The 27219-nt window shown below is 37.3% G+C and overlaps 1 protein-coding gene across 1 annotated transcript in view; it reads right to left on the bottom strand.

The window, feature by feature from the left end:
• xkr4.L (XK related 4 L homeolog) overlaps positions 1-27219 on the bottom strand; it is a 143960-nt gene that overhangs the window by 5834 nt on the left and 110907 nt on the right. The gene's annotated exons all lie outside the window — the stretch shown is intronic.

The following is a 27219-nucleotide window of genomic DNA, read 5'->3' as shown; positions in this document are numbered from 1 at the left end:
AGATGGTTTTGGGTGTTTGATGTAGGTTTTTGCTCAATAACTCAATAAATTCATGTTTTTTAAGCTTATAAACTCAAAAAATACGAGGTATTCATAAGAATGCAGATGCAATTTTTTTCAAGTTTATTAGTAAATGAGCCAAATTTTTTGTTTCTGGTAATATGTTTTAGAAAATAACCCCCTAAATCTCTTCAATAAAAGGGTCAGATTTGCAGTTACCTTGAACTAGGGATGTAGCGAACTGCCGATTTGGTGTTCGCGAACACCGGCAAAAAATGCGAACGTTCGCGAACAGTTTGCGAACTTCGAACACCCGCTAAAATCGTTCGATTCGATTTTCATTCAAATCGAACGATCGAAGCATTCGATCGAATGGAAATCGTTCGATTTTTAGCAGTCGAAGGAATTCGAATGGTCGAACGATTTGTATTCGAATCGAATGCGAACTCAAAATGCGAACGTCGCGCAACGTTCGCGAACATTCGGCGGACGCGAACGGTCGAAGTTCGCGCAAACAAGTTCGCCGGCGAACAGTTCGCTACATCCCTACCTTGAACCATTCATGTATAGATATATATATAGATATAGGTAGATTGTACTTATTCTAGTGATGTGTTTAAAAGCCTAGCACACGTGCCTTTATTTGGTTGTGGTCCAGAAATACTTGAACAAAAAAATCATACAAACAAATTCATATATAAGGGGGCACATTTACTTAGGGTCGAATATCGAGGGTTAATTAACCCTCGATATTCGACCGTCGAAGTATAATCCTTCGACTTCGAATATCGAAGTCAAAGGATTTACCGCATTTCCTTCGTTCATACGATCGAACGAAAAATCGAACGATTCGAAGGATTTTATTCCATCGATCGAAAGATTTTCCTTCGATCAGAAATTGCTAGGAAAGCCTATGGGGACCTTCCCCTTAGGCTAACATTGATGCTCGGTAGGTTTTAGGTGGCGAAGTAGATGGTCAACTTTTTTTTTTAAAGAGACAGTACTTCGACTATCGAATGGTCGAATAGTCGAACGATTTTTAGTTCGAACCGTTCGATTCTGAGTCATAGTCGAAGGTCGAAGTAGCCAATTCGATGGTCGAAGTAGCCAAAAAAATACTTCGAAATTCAAAGTATTTTTTATTCTATTCCTTCACTCGAGCTAAGTAAATGTGCCCCTAGGTGTCAATTCCATAACTATAGACAGGCAGAATGGAGTTTTTGTTACATCTTTATTCAGAACTCATATATGTGGAAAACAAACAAGAGAAAGAGAGAATGAAATGCATTTGATTGCTGTTGATAAAGAAATAGATTTTGGCAATTCCTACTGATTTAAAAGCCTATTCATTCCATGACTTTCTATATTCAGTCCCCTTTGGGATTATAATGCATTCTGAATGCATTCTGAATGCATTCCTTCAGATCCTATTAACCAAACAAGTTTTTGTAAGAAAATATCATTGTGATGTATGCATATTTGTATGTCACACGTTTATGCAGAAGAGTGGATGACAAGCAACAAGAGAAAGAGCGATTGAAACACATTTGATTACAGTTGATAAAGTATTTTTCTTTAGTAATAAAAAGTTTGCCACATAAAACTGCGGAGCTTCTTATTTATTTTTTAAATGTGGTAAACTAATCCAGCATGAATTAATAAAACTATTGATGCTTGAGTTTTCTTACAATTACAGCAAACCTGAAACGTGGGGTAATTGTATTTATTTTAGTTTTTCGTTTAAAAATATACAATGGGCAATTAAAATGTGCAGTGTAATAAACTGGCTCATGAACATTATTACATTGCAATTTGGCTTATTGCTTTTATTTTTGTAAAATGTCATTCCACTTTACACCTTTCATTATATACCTCTCATTATATCAAATACTAAAATCGCCAAATCCCCAGTTTAAATAGAAACATTTTTTTGTGCATGAATTATTCAGTTTCTGTTATATATTCACTAAAACTGGTAGAACTTGTACCATTACAGTCTTTGTGGGGTACAGATTTGTGGGGTTTTTGATTTGTGTTGGAAAAGAGGGAAAAGCAATTCTGGATCACAAAGGGAGCTTGAGATACCACCTTCCTTGTGCTGTTTTAAGACTAGTTAAACCCCCCCACAAATCTTTCTGGTGCTTTTTAGGGTCAGGGCACACTGTCAGATTCGAGGAGATTAGTCGCCCGGCAACAAATCTGCTCTTCTTCAGGGCGACTAATATCCCTGAACTACCTCCCCTGCCATCCCGCTGGCTGAAATGTAAATCACCGGATGGCACTCAGAGCGATTTGCCAAAAAATTTGTGAAACAGCTAAAAATTTGTGAAATGTATTGAAGTTAATGGACGTCAAAATAAATTTGACGTGCAACAATTTGGACGCAAGCGAAAATTTTTATATGCGAGACTATTTTGTCCAAGTGCATTAAAGTCAATGGGCATCCGAATAAATTTGACGAGCAACAATTTTAATGCGCTTGACTATTCTGGCACAATTTTTTCACCAGCGGCGAAACACAGAAATTCGCCGCAAATCCATGTCTGGCGAATTTATTCGCCCATCACTACAGGCAGGCAGTACATTATCTATGAGGCATTGGTCATACTTTCCTATTGTAAGAAATGTTACATAATGTAGGCCTCCCTTAAGATGGTTGTTCACCTTTACATGAACTTATGTGATATTCTGATACAATTTGCAATTGGTTTTCATTTTTTATTATTGTTGGTTTTTAAGTAATTTAGCTTTTTTGTTCAGCAGCTCTCCAGTTTGCAATCTTGTATTGATTTGAATAAAAGACATATGAATAGGAGAGGGCTTGAAAAGAAAGATAAGTAGTAAAAAGTAACAATAACTATTCATTTGTAGCCTTACCAAGCATTTGTTTTTTAGATGGGGTCAGTGACCCCCGTTTGAAAGCTGGAAAGAGTCAGAAGAAGAAGGCAAATAAATCAAAAACTATAAAAAATAAAATGAAGGCTAAATGAGGGGAAAAGTTGATTAGAATTATCCATTCTATAACATATTAAAAGTAAATGTAAAGGTGACCCACCCCTTTAACCATGATAATAGAGTGTAAGCAATTAATATTAGATGTGCATAAAGCTTCTACCAGTCATGTTGCTGAGACTCCTGTATATTAGACTTTAAACTCCACTATTATATTCTGTCATCTGTGGAATGGGAATATATATAAATAATACAAACTTATTGGCTTACACAGCATTAAACATAGAGTTCCTGTAAATCAAAGTCAATAGCTCAGATAATCCTGTACTGGCAGCCCTTCTCTGTCTGATAATATCCCCGTATTTTGACTTTCAGACAAGACTTTTGTCTTTGCAATATTTAATGGGCAGAAAGTTTATTGCAAACTTTATAAATTGCAGTGACAGACCTGAGAAACTGCAACAAATAAATACTGATTAAAGGAACAGCAACTCCAAAACATGAAAGTGTTTCAAAGTAATGAAAATATCATGTAGTGTTGCCCTGCACTGGTAAAACTGATGGGTTTGCTTCAAAAACACTACTATAGTTCATATAAATAAGCTGCTGTGAAGCAATGGCGGAAATTGAAAAAAGGCTACCGGTATATGGCACAGGTTAAATAGTGGAGAGAATGTCAGGTGATGTGACATTCAAGGGAAAGTATTATCTCAACTGGTCCTAATTACACCTGGGTGGGGGGCAGGAACAAAGGGGCAGACCGTGATGTAAAAGAGGGCAGGTTGTGACGTAGAAAGGGCCGGGTTGTGACGTAAAGTTATGGAGCCAGAAAGCACGATTGGCCAGAAGGCAGCAAAAAAGGAACATTTTGAGCAGGTTGGGGGCGGGCCGAGGGCTTTTGTTTGGAGTATTACAAATTTACCGGCAGCTACATTGCCGGTAAATTTGTTATACCGGCCTTGGCAGTTGTTTTACCCACAGATTGCCAGTCCGGGCCTGTTATCTGCTGTGTAACCTGAGCTTTTTCTGTTTTGAATGGATGCCCCCATTGCTACACAGCAGCTTATTTATATAAACAATAGTAGTGTTTCTGAAGCAAACACACAGTTTTACCAGTGCAGGGCAACACTGCATTCTATTTTTATCACTTTAAAACACTTTAATTTTTCATGTTACTGTTCCTTTAAGCAGTACAGTTTCTCAGGTCCGGCACTGTAATGTATAAAGTTTGCAATTAACTTTCTGCCCATTAAATATTGCAAAGACAAAAAGTCTTGTCTGAAAGTCAAAATACGGGGATATTATCAGACAGAGAAGGGCTGCCAGTACAGGATTATCTGTGTGTATCTTTTGATGTGACTGTTCCTTTAAACACTTCAATAAACCCTGCTAACTTTTTCCAAAAAACCATCAGAAGTATTTGTTCAAAGATCTGAAAACCAAAATGACTTATATAAATGGACCCCAATAGAGTAAGTACAACAAATATTCTTCCAAGCCAGAGTACTTGTTACCATAGCACAAAACAGCATGATAATTCTTCACCCTCTCTATTTATCGAGTAAAGTGCAGATATCAAACCATATTCAATGCTTTACACTTTACTACACCGATTTTCAGTGCCATGTGTATTCCATTTGTATAATGATAATGTACAGAAATGTTCAATTCTGAACTTGCATGCTTTACTTCAGTTGCCAGAGCTTGGCATTTTCTATCTTTATGATCCCTATGTAAGTGGAAAATGTAGCTCCAACCTATAGAATGCAGATACTTCATTCATATTTAACCATTCATGCCCAGTACATCAAGAAGAATAAGTAAAGGAGAAGGTGTGGAGGTGAATGGCGCAGGCAGATGGGGGAGGACAGACAATAAATGGCCACGAGACTTGCCAATGAAAAGCACTTATCCACTTAAACAAAGGAAGGATTAATGCAGAATAAGATCAGGTGGCTAAAGATTCCATCTTTATATTCCAGGCCATTTCCCCACCTAACTGCAGGCATCTCACATCATTTACAGTCATTCACTTTTTATTAAAAAAAAACAAGGGGCCATTAGGAGACCATTTAAATCAGCAAACTACTAAATAAATCCAGTGTGGAAACAGCTCTAATCAACACTCCTGCATTTCCTCTGCTATTACCAGTTCCAGGCTGTCCATTTGTCCCCTTATTAGCCTATAAATTACCAACTTGTTTTCTAGCCTGGCAGTTAACATGAGCTAAATTCTACTAAACCTCTCTCCTTCTCCCTGTCCACTCAGCTTAAGATAACAATCTGGACAATCAAATCAATATTTATTACAGGCAGGCCAAAAAGGGCAAAATCACACAGTTTACCAAATCCCGCTGTGCTCTTTTCTATGAAGACGTGTGAAATTAATAAGACTCTTCAAATGTCAGCATGTTCCAGTCCACTGCTATAATACATAAACACTACAAAGTTCAAGGAACAATATTTTAATTCCTCAAGTCAGAATATGAGCCTGCTGCAGTATCCTGAAATGTCAGTTCAAAATGAACCCCTAAACATCTGCATGAGCCCACCCAAATCAAGAACACACAATGTCAAAATGACACAAACCTTTAAATAAATCTAAAAAAACCCAACAAAAATAAATACATACAGAAATACATGTGAAAGCCAAATATGCATCATCAGGAGTCATTCACCTATTGTCTACTAACAATACTCAATTAGAACTGAGCATCGATTCTGGAGAAATGTTTGTAGCCACTGTCCCTCATTTAGCTGAAGAGGTTGGTCCTCTATTAAAGATATTATTCAATTTGAGCTGCAATTTAATTCACAAAAACATATTTCAAAACTCTATTAAAGTCTATGGGGAAAAACTGGAACTGAATTTGGAAAAAAAGTTTTTCCCCTCAAATTGAATCTCGTCCATGAGTTTTCGCTAGATAAACCATGAAATAACTTTTTCTCACTGAATTGAATCTGGCCCATCATGATCCCCTGGCACTTACATTTAAACACACACATACATACACAAAACTTAGGAGCATATATATTATGCTGTGTAAAATGAAATTTGCCAAATGACAGTGTAAAATTATGTGTAAAATATTTTAGCCCTGGATGCTGTGGTTGTCCAAGGAGCCATTAAACCACTCATACAGCCATTTAGGAAATCTGCCAACACTATATAGCTTGACTTGGTTGCCTTTGTTGTTTTCTATGTGAAAATATATATCATTTCAAGTATTTCTAGAGAGAACAATACAGAACTTGATAGTTGTTCCAATAGTTTAATTTCTGCATTCCTTTCACAGTGCAGTTGCATGTCTCTGTACTCTCTGCAGCTCGTTAAATTTCCTATTAAAGGAGAAGGAAAGTCGTTGTCAAATGTTAGGCAACCCCAAGTGAATGTATTTACTTACCTGAAACCCCGGGCCGGTGCAGCAGAAAACTGCACCGGCTCTGGGTTATTGCAGCAAGCACCATGGAACGATCCTCTTCCAGCTTCTTCTTTCTTCAAATTTCCCAGGCAGACGCATACACAGTAGAATGAAATAGCTGGCCGGCCGAGAGAAACAAGAAGAAGCCGGAAGAGGATCGCTCCGTGGTGCTTGCTGGAATAACCCCCGGCTGGTGCAGCTTTCTGTTGATAGGAGCACCGACCTGGGGTTTCAGGTAAGTAAATATATTCACTTGGGGGTGCCTAACATTTGGCACCCCCAAGTGTGAAACAACTTTCCTTTAAGGACTGGGGCCCAAAGCTGCAATACATACTCAAGATGAGGCCTTACCAGTGATCTATAAATGCCTTTTTTTATATTATACAAGAATGTACTTTAGTAGCCACTGATTGACACTGCCTAGCCTGTAAAACAAAAACAAAAACCCCAAATCGTTCTCAATTATAAAACCAACTTGGGTAGTATTGTGATTTGCAATGTATTCTAGTATCTTCTCCTTTATTACTCCCTCCAAATGCTTTCCTATAACCAATGTCAAACTAACAGGCCTATAGTACTCAGACTGAGAACATGTATCTAATATGAATGGTTACTAATGCTTCTGCGTATTTAGTTTCATGCTGCACAACACTAGAACAGCTACTCTAAATGGTGGGCTGGCCTAGAAATCTAACATGGCACCTTACAGGCTTTAAGAAATGGCATTTCCACCCTTTATAATATAAACATTCTGCTGTTTTGAAACCCAAGAAAGGATTAACTTTCCCCAACTGAGTACTTTGCTTTACAAATTAGAAAGTAATTTTAGGATGTACTTTTTCCCTTCAAATGCAATATTAATGAATTGCTACATGACATAAATATTAAATATAAATGTTAAAGAAACTTGTTTCATGTTTTGAAAAAACAATATAATTGAACACAACATTCAGCTAAATAAGCATGCACTTGAATGGGTTATGAAAGGAGATCTTTTTTAAAGAGATGAGCTGTGGGTGTCTGGATTAGCATTTTGTCTAATGTGAAATAGGTCAGTTTGTGAGTTTTCCTGATAGGCACAAAATGTTAATTGCAAACTGATGAAATCTGAAAGCTTCTTTGCCATTAGTGAAGATATGTCATTATTATTTGAAAAGAAATTTTGATTTCTTATTCTTCTGGACCGACTCCACAAAGAGAGCACAGCATTTTAGCATTCTATGAATTCCTAGCAAGCATTTGGTGATTATCTTGAATTATTAGTCTCTACCAATGCATGGACGTCAAGGGAGCAGAATATTTAACAACTCCTCTAATTAGTTTTTAAATAATGAAATATGTATTGACATCTCTAAAGGAAAGGGCCACACTTATTAAGCAGTACAACTTTATGGGATCTTTTAAGGGAGCCAATAAAAATGTAAATTACTGCCATTTTCACACAGTTTGCCAACACAATTGTGTTGAGAGAAATCCCCAAGAGTTTGTTGTCGTTAGTGATAGTTAGTGAAAGTTATTGTCTGTTGACAATGGAGAGAGACTGAACAGAATAAAAACTTGTTTGACAGGACCCAGAAACCACACTCCAGTTTTAATTCAATTACATTTTAAAGGAGAACTAAAGCTTAACTAAAGAAGTATGGCAGAAATGTGGTACATTATGCTTCTGTACCAGCCCAAGGCAACAACAGCCCTTTAGCAGTAGCCTCCCATTTCTTTTCTGCTGATTCACTCACTGCACATGCTCTGTGCTGCTGTCAGTTACTGAGCTTAGGCACTGACGCACAATATACTGAATATATTTATTTATATATATAAAAGAAATATATATATATAAGTTGTGTTCTGGTGCCATTAAAAAAACATAAGGAAAAATGCCTGGGTGCTGGTAATATTGGTGCAACATAGTAACAACCGAATTCACAGGTCTTGTGAAAAATGAGAAGTGGATTTATTCAACGTTTCGTCCCCTACATCGAAGCCGTAATCAGGAAGTGAAAAACTACATAACGCAGTGTTAATTAAATGCTAGTAACACTGCGTTATGTATTTTTTCACTTACTAAAGAAGACTTTGATTTAATGAACAGATGAAAGTTGAGTGTAGGACTGGCCTTACCAGGGATGACTTTGACATAGTTGGCCAGTTTAAATATATAGGTTTTTATGTCCTAATAAAATTTTCAAATTTTTTAATTAATTGCTTCTTTATTACTGGAGGTTCTCACATCTTTTTTGGAATACAGTTTAAATATATTGCAATTAGTGATGGACGAATTTATTTGGCAGGTGCGAATTCGTTGGCGGATAAATTCACAAAACTGCCGCAAAAATTAGTCATCGTAAAATGGACGCCGGCATCAAAAACGAGAGGCAGGCGCCGTTTCGTGAATTTTTCACCCTTTTTATGGCGAGGCGAAATGCCCCGAATTTGCCCATCACTGAATGCATATATGGAGAAACAATTCCTGTTTTGTTAAAAGGGCAGGGCATGTTTTTAGTAGCCTAAGACACAAAATGTCTCAATTTCCTTAAAGGAGAACTAGACCCTAAAAATGATTATAGCTAAAAATGGCATATTTTATATACTGAACTTATTGTACAAGTGTAAAATGTCAGCTTCTCAATAGCAGCAATGATCCAGAACTTCAAACTTGTCACAGGGGTCACCATCTTGGAAAGTGTCTGCAACAATCACATGATCAGTGGGCTCTGAGCAGCTGTTGAGAAGCTGAGCTTAGGGGTCGTCACAAATTATTAAGCAGAAAATGAGGTTGACTGTAATATAAGATGATGCTACAAAGCTGACTATTCAATTCTGATGCTAGTTGCACTGGTTTCTGTGCTGCCATGTAGTAATTATCTGTATTAATTACTAATCAGTCTAATATTGTGACATTTATATTCTATTCTTGCTGTATATTTTGAGTCAGTCCCTAAGCTCAGTTACAGGCAGCAGCACAGAGCATGTGAAGTGAATGTGCAGAAAAGAATTTGGGGAGCTACTGGGACATCTTTCGAGACACAGATCTTTACTGCTAAATGACTGTGCTTGCCTTGGGCTGATACAGAAGCCCAAAAGTACAGCATTTCTAGCCTACTTCTTTGTTTAACCTTTAGTTCTCCTTTAATATATTGATAATGGGTTCAGTGCAGAGGACCTCATGTGTGTATCTCTCTCTCTCTCTCTCTCTCTCTCTCTCTCTCTCTCTCTCTCTTGTCAAAGACTTCGTACAAAATTCAAGATGAGAAATTCCTGTTACAACTTTGAAGGCCTGGTTCATTACTACTATAGAGATGCTGAATCTTGAGGGTGGTTCAACAAGTTCATTATATACTGTAAAATAAGGCATTTCTAGATTAATTTTAAGGGTTTAGTTCTTTTTTAATGAAAGACAAATTGCTAAAAGAAGAACCTTTAGGCAGCAGAAAGCTCATCATGGGTAGAACTTGTGCCATCAATAAATGAAACTCAGAGGTTTAACATTTTAAAGACACCACCCAAATAATCCCCAAGTCTACCCTTCATGACCGAACACTGTAATCTTAATTGAAAATGATTCCAAAGGGGCCAGGTGGAATTCCAATAAATGCATGGAGCAAAGCAGACCCCGAAATACATCCTTAATCCCAAGAATGTAACAAAAACATGTTCTTTTGAGCTGGCTTGCATTACTGTATATTAGGGGTTTTATGGTTAAATATCTTGAAATGGCCATCTTTGTGAAATTGGGGTCTGGAGTTGAGAGCTTTATATCTTCTTGAATGTATCCTATAAAAAAGTCATTAATGATATGTTAAACTATATCAGTACTAAATATTATTTCCCATGATTTTGCTGACTGACCATGTTCTTGTTCATTTATTTTGCCATATTTCTTCTTTCTTGTTCTTTTCTTTTTTATACTGCATTCTTCTTGAAAATGCATTTCATTTAACTACCAATATAACTGATGTTATAAAATACAACAGGCAAGACCAAGCTAGCAGCTCAACAATCAAATCTATGAATTCATCCGGAAATCACATCATAAACAAAATAATGTAATGTAACAGACATGGGCATAGATAGTTTGAGTCTAGATGCCTTAATGCTCCGATAAGTAAATCTCATGCAAAGATTCTCATGTTCTTGGCATCCATATTTAATTTCATGTACATAAAATGGCAGGATTTGAGATGCTCACTTAGAAGGGATTCGGATAATGTAAATTTAGATCTTTCTAAAAACTGGCATTCTTAGCTGTTAGGGACAGTGAACAGAAATTGTGATGAACATGCTTTTAACTATTGTTTCATTGGGTTTTTATTTTGTCTTACACTAAAAAGGCCAAAGAATACAATTAAAAGTAAGTGAAATTCCAACTTCCTGGTTCTTTAAAAGTGGTTAAGCAGACTATTGAGAAGCCCTCTGTATAATCAATCCCCTCCCTTCCCTCAACTGCAATGTTTGTTAGGCTCTAGATTGGTGAACCTTGCAAGAACCAGGAATTTGGAATTCAACTTGCTTTATAAAAAAACAATAAATTTGTTAATTAAAGTCACTTTCAATTTCAGTCATTGTTCTGTTTAGTGCAACATTTAACAATAGATAAAAAAATCTTTATAAAAACTATAGGCATAATATATGTCCAACACAAGCGCTATTTATTGAACTAATGTTGAAATGGGGGATACTGTCAATTTACAGTAGGAAATATTATAAACAACTACTGTAAGCCTATGTCTCCAAGAGGCGTTATTTTTCCATGCCTTAGTGATCTAACGTTTGTGTTATTATATTTTTGTTAACAAAGGAATTTTTATTGGTACAAACTGTGTATTAATAGAACTAAAGAGAAATCATAAGGAAGAACATACAATAAGTCATAGGCTACCCCGGCCTTAAATGCACACAGATGCATAATATAATCCTTATAATCAGTAAAACGTCTATGTACTAGAGTTATGGTCCACATAGGCGCAAAGATTTCTCTTGCTGAACGACCGATTTTAGCAAAGTCCGTCCAATCCTTCGAAATAATTGTGCGGTTAGTGGATTCGAACGATCGAACATCTTACGATTCGATCGGCCAGGTCAAAAAATCTTTGTCGGTCCCAGTGCAATCTATCTATGTTTGCAGGGCCAAGCAGGCAGCTCCCCTTTGTTTTCCTGGCAAATTGGTCTTTTTAGTTGATGGACAATTCCTACAATCGTACAATCGTTCCGAGAAAATCGCGGTCTCACGATGAGGAATGGATCTTTTAAAAATCTCAACATCTATGGCCAGCTTTAAACAGTTGAACTAAAAAGCTTTGAGTAGAATAACAATGGTGTAGTGGCTTTGAAGTCTCTGGCTGGTTCTATTTGGTAACTATGGGTGTCATGTGAAGCACTGCACTCAATAACCTTGTCTAGGGGTGGGGAGAAGTACATGAAGACATAGTTAGAGATAGCTAGAGTCTCCCACTCTGGACAGAGTTCTTACGGGTCGTTCAAAATCAGTGAAGATCTATCCAGGGGAATCATATCTTAAGAAATGTATCCGGACAAACCGGAATACATCAGGAATGGCATTTACAGATAAAACCACTTGGATTTGTGTGTTAAATGTGTCATGACGCGAGATAAACTCAAAAAACTGTGTTATTTAAAGTCATGTTAACTCATTTAATGCATTTAACCTTTCTGTTTTAAATGGGATAAGTGAGTTAAATGAGTTTAGTTAAACACACAAAACAAAGTGACTTCATCTGTAATTAGTTTCTCCAAAGGGAAATCAAAGGGGGTGTTGAGCCTTTCATATTAATGTAAGAGATTTCCTTGCACATGTCAGTAGTATGCATATCATAGCCTTTCTGCTCTCATTGGGTCTAGTTCTGAGACTAATATTCTGGCTAAGTAATATATGAAGGTGGGATGGTCATCACATTCTCCACATATTATCTCTACCCAGTAGTTCCAGTATGATATAAATTTAGGGCACTTATCAATTCTATGCAAACTGTAAGGAGTAAGGTACACTTGATGGAGACATTTAAATTAAATTAACTTCTCTTTGGCTGATACTAGATTTTCAAAAAGGGGTTCAAGTACTTCATTCCATATTTTATGTGACATACTAGGAATATCCTGTTGCCATTGTATCTTATTTTAACACAACATACCTCTTATTATCATTATTGTGCGTTTAATGACAATTATTTATCTGGGATGCCAACAACTAGGCTTGGTCAAATTTGACCCATTTAGTTTCGCCGCTGGCGAAATGTCACCGATGCCCAAAATTATTTTGCCGCGCAGCAAAGTCTATGAGCATCATTTCCGTGGCGAAACAAGGCGAAAAAATTCGCCCATCCCTACCAATAACATATTTTGGCTTATCAATAAAATTACCCAGACCAACTATAGTTTCACTAACATCTTTTGATTATTGTCCATTACAGTCAATTGTATTGTTATCTGACTCAAACATGTGTTGTGCTCAGTCGGTGACTTTAATTACTTTCCTATCAAAGCCACACTGGGTATACTTCAATGCTTTTCTTATTCCACTCAGGACACCTTAAAGGACAAATAGTTTCTGCTTCACTGTCATCAAACAAGGCAGGAAATCATTTACTTATGCCAATTACAGGGAAGTTCTCAAGAACACAAGCCTGCCATAGAAAAGCCAAGATTTCCTTGTAGTCAGAAAACTTTGCTGAAGAGCTATCATTAAAGTATGATTAACGCTAAGTAAACATGTGCAATAAATAATAAGACATTACAGGCGCACTCTGTCTAAAGGATTATTATGCATTTTAATATGACAGTCTTTCCGCACATTGAAAAATAATGTTGTGATCCTGCAATATCTGTAATATCTTTTATAGAGAAAAACAACATCTTTGTAGCTGTGATTTTCATGACGTGCTTATAAATTGTAAGCACATCGCTGCTGATTTATTTAGGATATAGTTGCTTATTGAAACTGTTGGAAGCACATGTCTTTTGCACATGCATAGGATGACCCCACATAGGGAGACCCCACTTGCTCAATTACTCTCTCACTCAGAAGCAATCTGATTAATATGCCATTTGGTGAATGTATTGAAAACAGAAAAAAATAGCATTAATAAGAAGAAAATGTCACATTTAGTGATGTAATATTGAAGATGCTCATTTACACCCACAGACACAGTATGGGATCCACTATCCAGAAACACATTCCGAATGGGATCCGTTATCCGGAAACCCGTTATCCAGAAAGCCCTGCGAAGATGGAAGGCCATCTCCCATAGACTCCATTTAAGTTAATAAATTCGATTTTTTTTTTAAATATTTCCCTTTTCTCTGTATTAATAAAACAGTACCTTGTACTTGATCTCAACTAAGATATAATTAATCCTTATTGGAGGCAAAACAATCCTATTGGGTTTATTTCATTTTAAATTATTGATTAGTAGACTGTGGAGCATGGAGATCAACATTACAGAAAGACCCAGGTCACAAACATTCTGGATAACAGGTCTCATACCTGTACTTGCATCAAAATGCGCTCTGCACACTTCTCTATAGTTAAACTCGATTAGTTCAGACTTCATTTTGGTGACTCATGAGGATGGCCAGTAGCACTGATTTGATTGTATGGGGAAATTATAAGCATTAGCAGAGCTGTCAACTCCCACTATTTCTTTGGGAGTTACCCCATTTTGGTGCCTTCACCCCAAGGCCTCCTGTATCCTACTGCATGCTCTTGATTTTTTAAAAGGTTCCCTTTAAATTCTGGGGTGCACATCTGCAGTTAGCATTTAGGTCAGATTTGTATAGTTTTAGGGGTTTTTGAAGCCGCGACTAAACTCACAAACTCTACATTTCTTAAATTTCTGGAAAATTAAGCTGAACAATGCCCTAAAAAATCTGAATATCTGGAAAACCTCTAAAAATTTGAATTCTTTTGACTATTCCTAGCGAAAAAAATCCAAAATCCTCGTGATTTTTACACTTAATAAATCTTGAATTTTTAGAAATTTCTAAATAAATAGGAAAACCACAAATTTTTTGAGATTCTTGGAAAAAATCTTAATTTGCTATGTGACATCATATGAAGCAAATGCGCAGGTGTGGGTTGCATCCAGCGGCTTCAGGAGAGCATTTGCACATTACACCACTTCTGGCAGTGTGCAGAGTCACTTCTGGGTCATGACCAAAAAATGTCCTGGCAGGCTGCTTCCGCCACAGGGACCCCCCATGACATTGAACTGGGGTAGACAGCTCTGCACTTCAGGCAAGGATAGAGACATATGTGCCTTTCATAAAAAAGAAACATGGCTCTACATCTCCCAGAGACACCATGAACTGATTCTCATGGAATTTACTTGTGGTGGAAATGTCCACATGAAAATGCCTTGTGTTGAAAGTGTGGCCCTGAGAGATTTCGGCAACAAAATATTTTTTTTATCATAAATCTTATCTTGCGTCTTCTGTGGCTTTGTAATGCCTTTGTCAATAGCGGTACCTTTTTCTAGCAAGTTTTACTGGTTTTAATAATTCCACTGATTGTTCAATAATTCAATGCGATCTGTGATGTTACAGACAAGAGGAACAACTATAATATCTTGCTTGTGATGCAGTTGAAGGACTTTCAGAATAAGGGGAAGGAGCTTTGAAGTAGGCCTGTCAACCCACACCGAAATGGGGGACAATGAAAATAACTGCACTCATGCTGGGCTTTAGTGCACATGAGCAAATCTATTCAGACGCAGAGCTAGAACTTAGGTAAAATTATAAATGTCATGATGTGCCAATCAATCTGCCATTTCTTTGTAGTTGATGCTCCCATGTTCAGTATAGTTTAACTGTTCAAACCAAACAATACAGATTCTCACAATCCAATCATGATCTGTATTGATTCTTGACTGTAATTACAACTGACTCTTCCATCTGTAGACTTTACAACAAGGCCTAATCCTTGGGAAAACTAGGTGCTCTGCTCCCAGCTTTCAGGGCCAATCCAAATCATTCTGTGCTGAGGCAAAAAAACATTGTTGCCCAGAGCTGGTCTCCCATACTTGCTTACCCTCTGGGTTCTAAGACTACAGACTCTCTGCTTCTGCCCTGAAAAATCAGCAGCAGCCATTGCAGACACAAAAGGGCCAGACATTCCACGACCAGTGTAGTGTTGAAGGCTGCAGTACCCATCACCCAAATTGAACCCCCAACCACAACTGGGTAGAGAAGGCCACAGTTCTTTATTAACCAGAATATTTACATGATGTATATATAAACAGACATAAACTGGGCCCTTCTTCCTATCCAAGTCTCCTTCCAATATTATCCACCTTCCCAAAGGACCCCTGCCTACCCAGTTACCCACTCACCTTACCACTTATAAAATTTTTATGTCAAACCCTGGTGAATGCTGGTGAATGTTATAAAATGGTTTCCGGGTATGCTGGATATCAATGTAGACATTGATAAACCTTCATTATCGCATACACCTTCAGCTGTGTGAGACCAGTCATTCTGATGGAACATCATTATTTCAATTGCATTGTTGCGTGTTAAATGTAGACTATAGCTGGTAAGTATTTTACAAAAGCCTTTGTTCACTGAAGTGTTAGAACGGCAGAATAGATTGGAGTGTTAAATAGCCAAGAGCCTTTTTTAATTAAAATAAATGCGTCAGAGGATTTCTTGCCTTCTTGATCAGACAGGATAGATTTATTCTTCCTCATAATGTTAAATACTATAAGCTTCTTCTTTATGTTTCCATTGTAAATCAACATTCTCTAAAACACAGACCCAAAAAAAGGGTTTTACTCATGAGTACAAGATGCCAATTGTGCAGAGAGTTGGTGAATGTGACAATACACTGGGCACGGCTGACTACACTGCCTTCCAGCTGCTTTGCAGAAGCTATATATTGTTGTAGATCCAATCTCAGCGTTATTCTTCAGTTAAGTAAGAACATATTAGAGGATTATAGCTGCTCTAGGCAAAACATGGTGCACTGATTATTCACTACATCAGGCAAAGATAATTGGGGTAATTTATGAGAGCAAGTGCAGTGGGCTCCGGGTCCAGAGAGAGGTGCAAATCAGTCCTGACTTTACCACTTGCATTAGGCAATAAGAGCAAGGCCCCAGTGCTGTGTCCCATATGCCATTCTTCTCCTTTACACTGGTAGACGATGGGGAGAGCGAACATGGGCTAGCGGGGCCCATGATGGCAGTGGCCCATAGTTTTTTTTCCCCAGTGTCCTGTTGGCCCAGTTCGACCTTGCAAGGCCCCAATGGAGACTACACCTCCTGACGCTCCCTAACTTGTGTGAACTATGCATATTCTGCTACTGCCTTCTCTTTGATATGGGAATAAGGTACTGGTACGTCTGTGGCCCACCGGGAGAGCCACTGCCAGGGCCCACCATGAAAACGAAAGGACCTTCCTACCGGTGCAGAATCTCTCTTCGCTTCCAGACCCTGCCTCCCACAACAACACTGTGTACTTCCCTCTAACCCCGATCTGGTCTGGGGCAAAGGAAAGGGGATGGTCTGGGTAGGAGGGCAGGTCTGGGCCAGTGGGGACCATAAAGACCAGGGCCCATTGTTTTTTTTCCCAGGTGTCTCGCTGGCCCAGTCCAACACTGATAAGTTATGATCTATAGTTCAGTGCTCAACTGTTCAACATCAGTTACAAAAATACTGTAAGTAGATCACACCACTAGAGCTACGGGCATTTTGTGTGAAATATAAGAGCCTTTTCTGTAGCACAGGTCTCAATGCCACCATCAACTGAATTGAATCCTGCACAGTCAGATCTTGCAGTAGCATTGCAGGAACTTTATGAATGACTTTGCTTTGTGAGTCAAAAATAGTAAATTGTGTAACTGATTTACAGAACAGAAGTTAAAGCTTAAGTTTGTAGCAAATTGAAAAAGGTGAAAGTCCCAAGCATAAATTACATCTGATTAAGCTCAAGAGATATCAGGACTAAAGCTGGCCATAGATGTTGAGATTTTAAAAAGATCAGATCCTGATCGTGAGACCACGATCTTCTCAGAACGATCGCACAAATTTACCATCAACTAAAAAGACCAATTTGCCAGGAAAACAAAGGGGAGCTGCCTGCTTGGCCCTGCAAACATAGATAGATTGCACTGGGACCGACAAAGATTTTTTGAGCTGGCCGATCAATTTCCTGACAGATGTCGGCCGAAAAATCGTAAGATGTACGATCGTTCGAATTCCACTAACCGCACGATAATTTCGAAGGATTGGTCGGGCTTCCCTAAAATCGGTCGTTCGGCAAGAAGAATCGTCACGTCTATGGGGACCTTTAGACCCTCCATCTGTTCTGTGAAATCAGGGTTGGGGGAGCTAGAAAGCTAGAATAATGCTTATTTTTGCTAAAGGGTTGCAAGTATCTTACAATTAGTTTGTATGATGTTAAATATTGGATAAGCAAAATCTCATTCTATAAATTCAGCTAAATATCAACACAAGAATAATTCATTTTCTTCATAGACCTTATTTAATTTATAATGATGTGGGGAATTGTCTATATTTATGCTACTAGATGGTCTAACAAGGTTGGCGGTTCCCAATAGGCAAATTAAGGAGTGTAAATGCATAGGAAGAGATATATCATAGCCTTTACAAACAGGTTTTTCAAGTTAACAAATAACTTTTTAAATATTGTTTTCTATGGTGCCACAGTTTGGCCTAAATGCATTAATCCCATGCCATGTGGTTACTCACTTAATGAAATACTTCTACTTTCTCCGCCACACAAGTAATTGGAGTACTTATACTGCAACTGTATAGCAATTTAAGATTATACACTACTATCTATCTCTTTTAATAAATCTCAGATAATGTCCCTTTAATAAAACGTATGTTAATTTCACCTGGAAAGAGTATGTTGGTTTTACTTATTACATATTTATCCAATTTACTTCATAAATGAAACCTGAATTTCATACTATTAGTTTACTACCACTCATTAGTGATTAATACATAGATGTTTCACTGTGTTTCTCTCACGATTGACGCCTTCGAAGTACAGCAACTCACATAGCCATGTTGTTTGCCTGAGCTCTGCCATTCCCAAGAGTATATTCCTGACCTCACATATTGTGAATTAAAGAAAAAAAAACATCCTTTCTTGAGTTCCCAAGGGCCCTGCTCAAAAACACCATCTAATTGTACAATATGGAACATACAACGTAACATTTTCCGAGTGGATGACCTATCCAGACAGATCTGGTGCTGAGGTTTTTCATAACTTTAGCACCCTGCTGTGATGTGACCCATAGTTCACTCCTATGTTATTTGTAATGCAATTTCAAAAGGAAAGAAACATTCTCTCTCCCCCCCCCCCGTCTGGTGGCTGCAATGAGAAAGGGCGAGGGTTTCCTGCAGATCAAGGTACAACTTGTGGCCACTTTGTACACAGATACAAAAACAATATGATCTTGACATTCAAGCACTTGTTTTGAAGGAGGGTTTTCTATGAGTGCTGATATTGGTCTCTGTCTCTATACATATCAATGTATCATTGCATCGTATTCCTAGAAGAAATAGTTTTCTTATTGTGTGTGTCAGGCCCCAAAGTGATTGCTCTTTGTAAAGGAGGATAATTATATTGTCAAACCTTTTGATTGGAGAAGTAAGAGTTTTGTTGCTATTAGGGGGTTATTTACTAAACTAAAAAATTATTTTTTTTGGCAAAAATCTCGATTTTTTTTATGGAAAAAAAAACGTGGACTTTTTAGAGATTTAATATACCTCGATTCAGGAAAAAAGTCCAAAAAATTCATATTATTCGAGTTTTCGCTCTGATTAATTCAAGTTATTTTATTAATAAATAAGTTAAAATCAGGGATGGGAGTTTGGTTATGTTTTTTTAATAATATTAGGCCACATTCAATTGATTGAGAAAAAGTTATCTCATGGTTTATCACGTAAAAACTCTTGGACGGGATTCAATTCAAGGAGAAAAATTCACTTCCAGTTTTTGCCAATAGAGTTTTCGCATGATAAACAGTGAGATATGATTTTCTAAATTGAATTGCATCTTAAATTAAATCTTGTCCATGAGTTTTCACTTGATAAACCCCTTTCTCATTGAATTGAATGTGGCCCATTATGAGATATATTTGGATTTTAGTAAATAACCCCCTCAATGTCATTAGGCTACACATACTGCTGGCTTCTTTTACAGGTATGCAATCTGTTATCTGGAATGCTCAGGACCTGGGGCTTTCCATATAAGGGATCTTTCTATAATTTGGATCTTCATACCTTAAGTCTGCTAAATAATAATTTAAACATTAAACAAACCCAATAGGATCAATTTGCCTAAACAATGATTCATGGTATCTTAGTTGGGATCAAGTACAAGGTACAGGTTAATTATTACAGAGAAAAAAAAAGGTAATTAAACAAACAATTGTGTCTTTGATTGGATGTAGTCTATGGGAGATGGCCTTTCCATAATTCAGAGCTTTCTGGATAATGAGGTTCCAGATAATGAATCCTACACTATTTATGGTTTACAACACAAGGAGGTCATTAGAAAGGTTCAGACCAACAGAAAATGACAGTAGCTTAATTTAGGCAAAAGTTTGTTAAGTAAGATCCAGACACCAACCACAGTATGAAAACTGAGAGAAACAAGAGAGCCTTGAAAAGTGTTCAGGTGCCATCAAATGTTCCTTAGTGAAGTGGCCAATAAAAGGTGCTGATTTGGCAGCATATTGCCCTGTTTATGGAATCCTAAGGAGGGCATTCCTGACTGATACCTGACTTAAAATTGGGCAGATAGCTATCCCGCAGGTTTGAAAAGTATGTTGTTAGGGTCCTCAGCTGGTGATTCTCTGTGGGTCTCATTTATTATATGATCGTTGGCCCCCCAGACTAAAAGGTGGCCATATCGGGCAGAGAACTCAACATGTATGACCAGCTTAAAACAAATGCCAAATTTGTCTGTTTTCCCTGCTACTTTTTCTGAAAAAAACATATAAGGGCTCATTTTGTATTCCTCGGGGCACAAGTGCTAGAGCACTAAGCGGCGCAAAAGCTCACAACTTAATGTTCTCAAGCTCTTGTGCCCCAGGAATGATGCTCTCTGCACTGGGCACTAGATCAAAAATCCAGTGTTTAGTGCATATAGCAGCATTTCCCTAATGTGTGTGTCTAAATGACGTGCAAGTAAGGGGATTGGTGGGGGGGGGGGAGACACCTGCATGCCTTTCCCCTCCCTCGTGTCACCTATACAAAGCTTACTTCCACAGTCAGCTGTATCCTACAGGACTCCGAAATGGAGCACAGAGACTCGTGGTAATACCACAAAACCAGAATGTAATGTATAAAGTGAAAAAAGTCCAATATGTCCATCCTGACAAGCAGCCCATTGATGATGATGTCTAGCCACCGCCCTTCCAAATTGAAGTTATTGTGGTCTGGGCTGAGTTTAGCCTGAAAATCCAATCCATTTTTTGGATTTTTGGGCAAAAACTCGAGCAATTCGGAAACAAGCCCAAAAAATGCATAAAATTTGCGTTTTTGCTCGATTTAACAATCTGGTTAATTCAAATTATTTTATTAATAAATAAGATAAAATCTGGCATGGGAGTTTGGTCAAGCTTTGTTTAATATCATTGGGCCATATTCAATTTAATAAGAAAAAGTTATCTCATGGTATATCACGTGAAAACTCATGGACAAGATTCCATTCGAGGAGATAAAACTTTTCTCCAAATTCTCTTCTAGTTTTTCCCCCATAAACTTCAATACAGTTTTCACAGTAAGAAAAGTTTTTCTGAATTGAATTGCAACTGAAATAGAATCTTGTCCATGAATTTTTACATGATAAACCTTTTCTCGCTGAATTGAATCTGGCCCATTAAGAGATAAATTTGGATCCTACAGGGCTCCGAAACGGAGCACAGAGACCCGTGGTAATGCCATAAAACCAGAATGTAATGAATAAAGTGCAAAAAAGTCCAATATGTCCATCCTCACAAGCAGCCCATTGATGATGATGTCTAGCCACCACCCTATTCGCACATACATGACTCCAGCCAGTGCCAAAATAGTAGGGTGTGTGCAATACATTTGTCTTTCTCTGCAAATAAACACTTGGCTTTATCTGGATTAGCAACGATAATTGTGAAATTGTGAAAAGATAAACATTATATATGTTTCTCTTTTTCAGGCTTCATTAACATGTTGTTATTACATTGTGACTCCAGGTAGTGTAAATACATAAATATCCTTTGTATCTTCTATTCTTACATATCAGCCAAAGTACATAAACCTTTTCAGCATCATCAATTGTTGTCAGGCACATGCAAACCATATTAACTTTGACGTCAGCTTCAGTTTAATGTAATTTTGCAATTTGGATAAAAGGGGCATAATAATGATTTTGTCAGATGTGATAATTACCAGGAATACGGTATTATAATTAACCAGAAGACAAAATTCGATTCAGGGGTGGATGGGATTCAGGCAGTATGATATTCATGTAACAAGGGAATGGCTACTTGCATTAGGCATTCACTGAACGGAATAACGTAAGAAATGTGAATGTGATTCTTTCTAGTGATGGACCCAAGAGACTGAACCCCAATGCATTTGCCACCTTAAACTAGTTATAGTGATGGGCGAATCTGTCCTGTTTCAATTCGGCAAATAAATAGCGAAATTTCAAAACTGAGAAAATTTGCGAAACGCATTGAAGCCAGTGGGCGGAAAAATTATTTTGACGAGCGACAATTTTTGATGCGATCGTCAATTTTTATATGCGCGACTAGTTTGTCCAAATGCATTCAAGTCAACGGACATCCGAATAATTTCAGGCAATTTTACACCAATTCTTTTCGTCACAGCTGATTTTTGGCCCAGCGAATTTTCAACGCGAATCCATGCCTGACGAATTTATTCACTCATCACTAACTATTTGAACCAGATCTGTGCACATATGTATTCAACAGCCGCTCTATAAGTCAACTTATGCACAGAATCTTACAAATAATGTAAATGGATTTCATTTCTGAGTGTTCCCATGTATAATGTTGTCTGCGAACATTAATGTAAATAAAATATGGACTCTTATTTATTTTTCCTTAAGGGGAAACTGTCATCATTTATTGCCTATTTTAAAGGGGTAGTTCAACTGTAAGTTATGTTTAGTATGTTACAGAATGTTTTTTAATTATTTCCCTTTTTCTTCTGACTCTTAGATTACTAAAATTCGAACCGGAGAGCTGATGTATAGAAAGCTAAATACATGTTCGGGACTTTTATCCAGAATGTTTGGGACCTGGGGTTTTCTGGATAAGGGGTCTTTCCGTAATTTGGATCTCCATACCTGCTAGAAAATGTTTTAAACATTCATAAACCCAATAGGATTGTTTTGCCAGCAATAAGGATTAATTATATCTTACTCAGAATCAAGTACAAGGTACTGTTTTATTATTGCAGAGAAAAAGAGAACCATTTTAAAAAATGTGATTCATTAGATGCAGTCTATGGGAGATGGACTTCCCATAATTTTGAGCTTTCTGGATAAAGGGTTTCCAGATAAGGGATCCCATACCTGCAACTCAAAAACCACGAATGATAGAAAATTCATTGCAATTGCATATTGTCTCAGAACCTTTAAAGGGATTGTTCACCTTTAATTAAAGGGGACCTGTAACCGAGACATAAAACATTGTATAATAAAAGTCCTTTTCAAATTAAACATGAATTCACAATTTTTTTTTTAATTAAAGCATCTGTTATAAACATTTACTTAGCTCGAGTGAAGGAATAGAATATATATAATACTTCGAATTTCTAAGTATTTTTTTGGCTAATTCGACCATCAAATTGGCTACTTCGACCTTTGACTATGACTTTGACTTTGAAAACGATTCGAACTAAAAATTGTTCGACTATTCGACCATTCGATAGTCGAAGTACTGTCTCTTTAAAAAAAACTTCGACCACCTACTTCGCCACCTAAAACCTACCGAGCACCAATGTTAGCCTATGGGGAAGGTCCCCTATTGGGCATCAAGTCCCCTATTCTGGTGCACAAACATGGTTTTAAGATGATTGGCTTAATAAGAGTTTCCCTAAAATGGCACCTGCCTGTTTGCTATGATTTTGAATTTCCAGACTGAAGGAAACAAGATCTAACTAATTTATATAGTGAACAGCCCAATATTCAGTGTGGGGCATGCTTGTTTCTACTATCATTTTAAAATGCTGAAATAAAAGTTTATATTTTTAATTTTTCTACTTCTTGGATTCCTTGGTGCTGCACCTACAAACTTATCTCTACTCATTGGAAGCAACCGTTGGGATCTTCGGTTTTGTGACATGCACAGGTGAATCCTAGTACCTGTTAAGTGCTCCCACTATTTTTTGCAAGTTTGTATCTAATTTATATAGTGTAAGTAAAGTTTATTCTGCTTGAAAAACTTGATAACATAGGCTTTTGAATTATTTCTTAGGGTGACAGGTCCCCTTTAACTTTTTAGTCTGATATAGAGAGTGATATTCTGAGACAATTAGCAATTGGTTTTCATTAAGTATTTTTTGAGGTTTTCGAGTTATTTAGCTTTTTATTCAACAGCTCTCCAGTTTGCAATTTCAACAATACAGTTGCTAGGGCCCCAATTACCCTTGCACTGATTTCAATAAGAGATTGCTTTATGAATAGGAGAGGCCTGAATTAATAAAATAGAAATAACAATAACTATAAATTTGTAGCTTTGTAGAGCATTTGGGTAATATAGTTTCCCTAGCATCTGCCTCTCTATCTGTTCCTTCCTCCCAACTTGTTGGCAGGTCAGCCATGTTTTATTCCCAGTAGAAGTTGTTCTACTACCAGCTGTTGTGAACCACTTCTGTAGTAATACAGGGCCCAGAGTGTAATATCCACAGTGGCCCATAGACTTATCCTCTGATTTTTTTCCCCCTTGCCTGGATATTGGTGTTAGTTATGAAGACAGACATATTCCCACATTTAACTCCACATCTCTAATGAATGCACAGCTGTATTTACTGGGTGACTCACACACTGTTAATAATAACACCAGCTATCATCAAGCGCTATTATTAAAGTTCATTTACTCTGAATAGAATATTTTATGTATTGAATTTGTAGCTTGGAAACTAGAGAAGCACAAAGGTGTGTTTACATAATCTACACTACAGTAAAGGCAAGTGGATGCTAATGTTTCCTTTGCTGGCCCTGAATAAACCAGCAAAATCAAAAATGGCATCAAGAAATATTTCCCTCTTCAGCGCAGCCTTAGCGATTCCATCTGAGCAGCTTTGTAATGGCATAACATTACTTGGAAATACACAAGTGCACACTTAAATCCTAACTAATTGCAAGAATGTACTGAAATAAATTCTGTGTTTATAAATAATGTAAACAAAAACTGCCACCTTAAGACCTTTAACATTCAGTAGGGAATGGTGTTCAATCAGGTCCGGATTTGTGGCGAGGCCAAGTTGGTAAGGGCGGAATGCCCACTGCGCTACGGTGCGCCGGCTCTCGCTAGAGCTAAATCCGGCCCTGTGTTCAATGTAGTGGGGTAAATATCAGTTGGGTGCCAGAACAGGGGTACAAATCAGGTTGGGTGCCAGAACTTAAAAGGATCCTGTCATCTGAAAACATGTTTTTTTCAAAACGAATCAGTTAATAGTGCTACTCCAGCAGAATTCTGCAATGAAATACATTTCTCAAAAGAGCAAACAGATTTTTTTATATTCAATTTTGAAATCTGACATGGGGCTAGACATTTTGTCAATTTCCCAGCTGCCCCCAGTCATGTGACTTGTGCCTGCACTTTAGGAGAGAAATGCTTTCTGGCAGGCTGCTGTTTTTCTGAATGTGTCTCAGTGGGACATGGGTTTTTACTATTGAGTGCTGTTCTTAGATCTACCAGGCAGCTGTTATCTTGTGTTAGGGAGCTGCTATCTGGTTACCTTCCCATTGTTGCAGTACAGCAGTAAAGAGTGATTGAAGTTTATCAGAGCACAAGTCACATGACTTGGGGCAGCTGGGAAATTGACAATATGTCTAGCCCCATGTCAGATTTCAAAATTGAATATAAAAAAATCTCTTTGCTCTTTTGAGAAATGGATTTCAGTGCAGAATTCTGCTGGAGCAGCACTATTAACTGATTCATTTTGAAAAAAAAAATTGTTTCCCATGACAGTATCCCTTTAAGTTGTTGATAACTTGCTCAGAAATGGACACCTGTAGAGATAAGACAGCCCATCCCATAATCATCATAGGATGCAAACATAGAGGGGTACATATTATTTTGGGATGGATATCTTCTACATCCATACATTTAGGATTATTTACTAAAACTCAAATTATTGAAATGTTTTTATGAAAACAAAGCCGACCAAATTCTCTTCCAAGAATTGAACTCATTTATCAATAATTTTTCTCAAAAAATTAAGAGAGACAAAATTGAGTGTCAGTTCGTACGCTTGACGGTCTGAAAACTCAATTTTATCGAATTTTCACTGAGAAAACTCGACTTTTTCAGATTATTGTACAAAACCCTGACTTTTTCAGATTATCTAGTGTAGATCACGATATCAAGAAACAACTTCAAGGACATCTGCCATTGACTTCTACATGACCTTGACAGGTTTGAGATGGGTATTTTCAGATTCTGATTTTTAAGCAGCTTTGGGTTATGATAACTCTCTAAAAAATCGAGTTTCTCCCTAAAAACCTTGACCAGAAAAAATTGAGGTTTAATAAATGGGCCCCTTATAATTTCCTATATGAGTCGCAATGCTGATGATAAAAATAATTTTCATAAGTTTGGATGAAACTTTGATATGTCTACCATGAAAATAGCAGAATCCTTAATTGGTTTTAATAAATAATACTTTTTGGAGAAATAATCTAACATACAGGAGCAGCTTTATTTTGTGAAGTAAGGGAAGAAATACAAAGTTTGACTTGTTTTCAAAATTGCTAACTGGTGCTATAAGGGAGAGGTTCAAGGTATAAGAGTAAATAATGAAAATGTACATAAGGGGTCATCTACTAACAATAGTTTTTTCCCACAAATCTAAAAAAAATTGTGTTTTTCTCATCATTTTAAAAAGCTCTAAAAAAATCAAGATGCATTAAGAATAAAAACCACAAAACACTGTGCGAGGTCCTACAGAAGTCAATGGAAGCTGCGCTGATCTGTTTGGGCCGCTCTAAATCAATTCTGACTTTTAGAGATCTTCGTATTTTTCTTTCACTAGGAATTGTTCGAATTTTTTGTGGTTTTTCGAGGTATTAGGATTTTTTAGCACACAGTTAAGCGTCATTTTCTGTTTGCACTTTTTTAGTAAAATTTTTTAACAAATCTCATGATATTCGTAATTTTAGAGTTTGTGAGTTTCGTTGTGGTTTCAAAAACCACTAAAATCACGAAAAAGAGACTGTTGATAAATAGGCCCCCACGAGAGAAAAAAAACAGTCAAAGTGTAACCAAACCTTGCTGTCTATTAAAAACTATTTGCAGAACACCCACATTCTTTATTGTACGACTATAACAAACAAACAAGGTATCCAACTATTTCTATCCTGCAATGTAAATGAGCACATATCATTTTGTATGTCCTAATATTAAGGCCTTTACGGTGCACAGGGCCATCTTACTCAAAATAAAGGATCCGTTTGTATTTAGCCTTATATTGGTGCCCATAGTCCCAATATACAGTCAACAGTTTCCATAATAATGTATCACACATGGTAATAAAGGTGTAGCAATAGAGTCGATTCTGGACTACTGGGTGGCCAGTCAGAGGACCTCACAACCATTGCAACTGACAGTTACCAGAGCCGGCACTTT

The sequence above is a fragment of the Xenopus laevis genome, chromosome 6L (genome assembly GCF_017654675.1).
Source record: "Xenopus laevis strain J_2021 chromosome 6L, Xenopus_laevis_v10.1, whole genome shotgun sequence".
NCBI classification, from domain to species: domain Eukaryota; kingdom Metazoa; phylum Chordata; class Amphibia; order Anura; family Pipidae; genus Xenopus; species Xenopus laevis.
The sequence above is the reverse complement of the archived record's forward strand: the minus strand, read 5'-3'. Positions and strand labels throughout refer to the sequence as shown.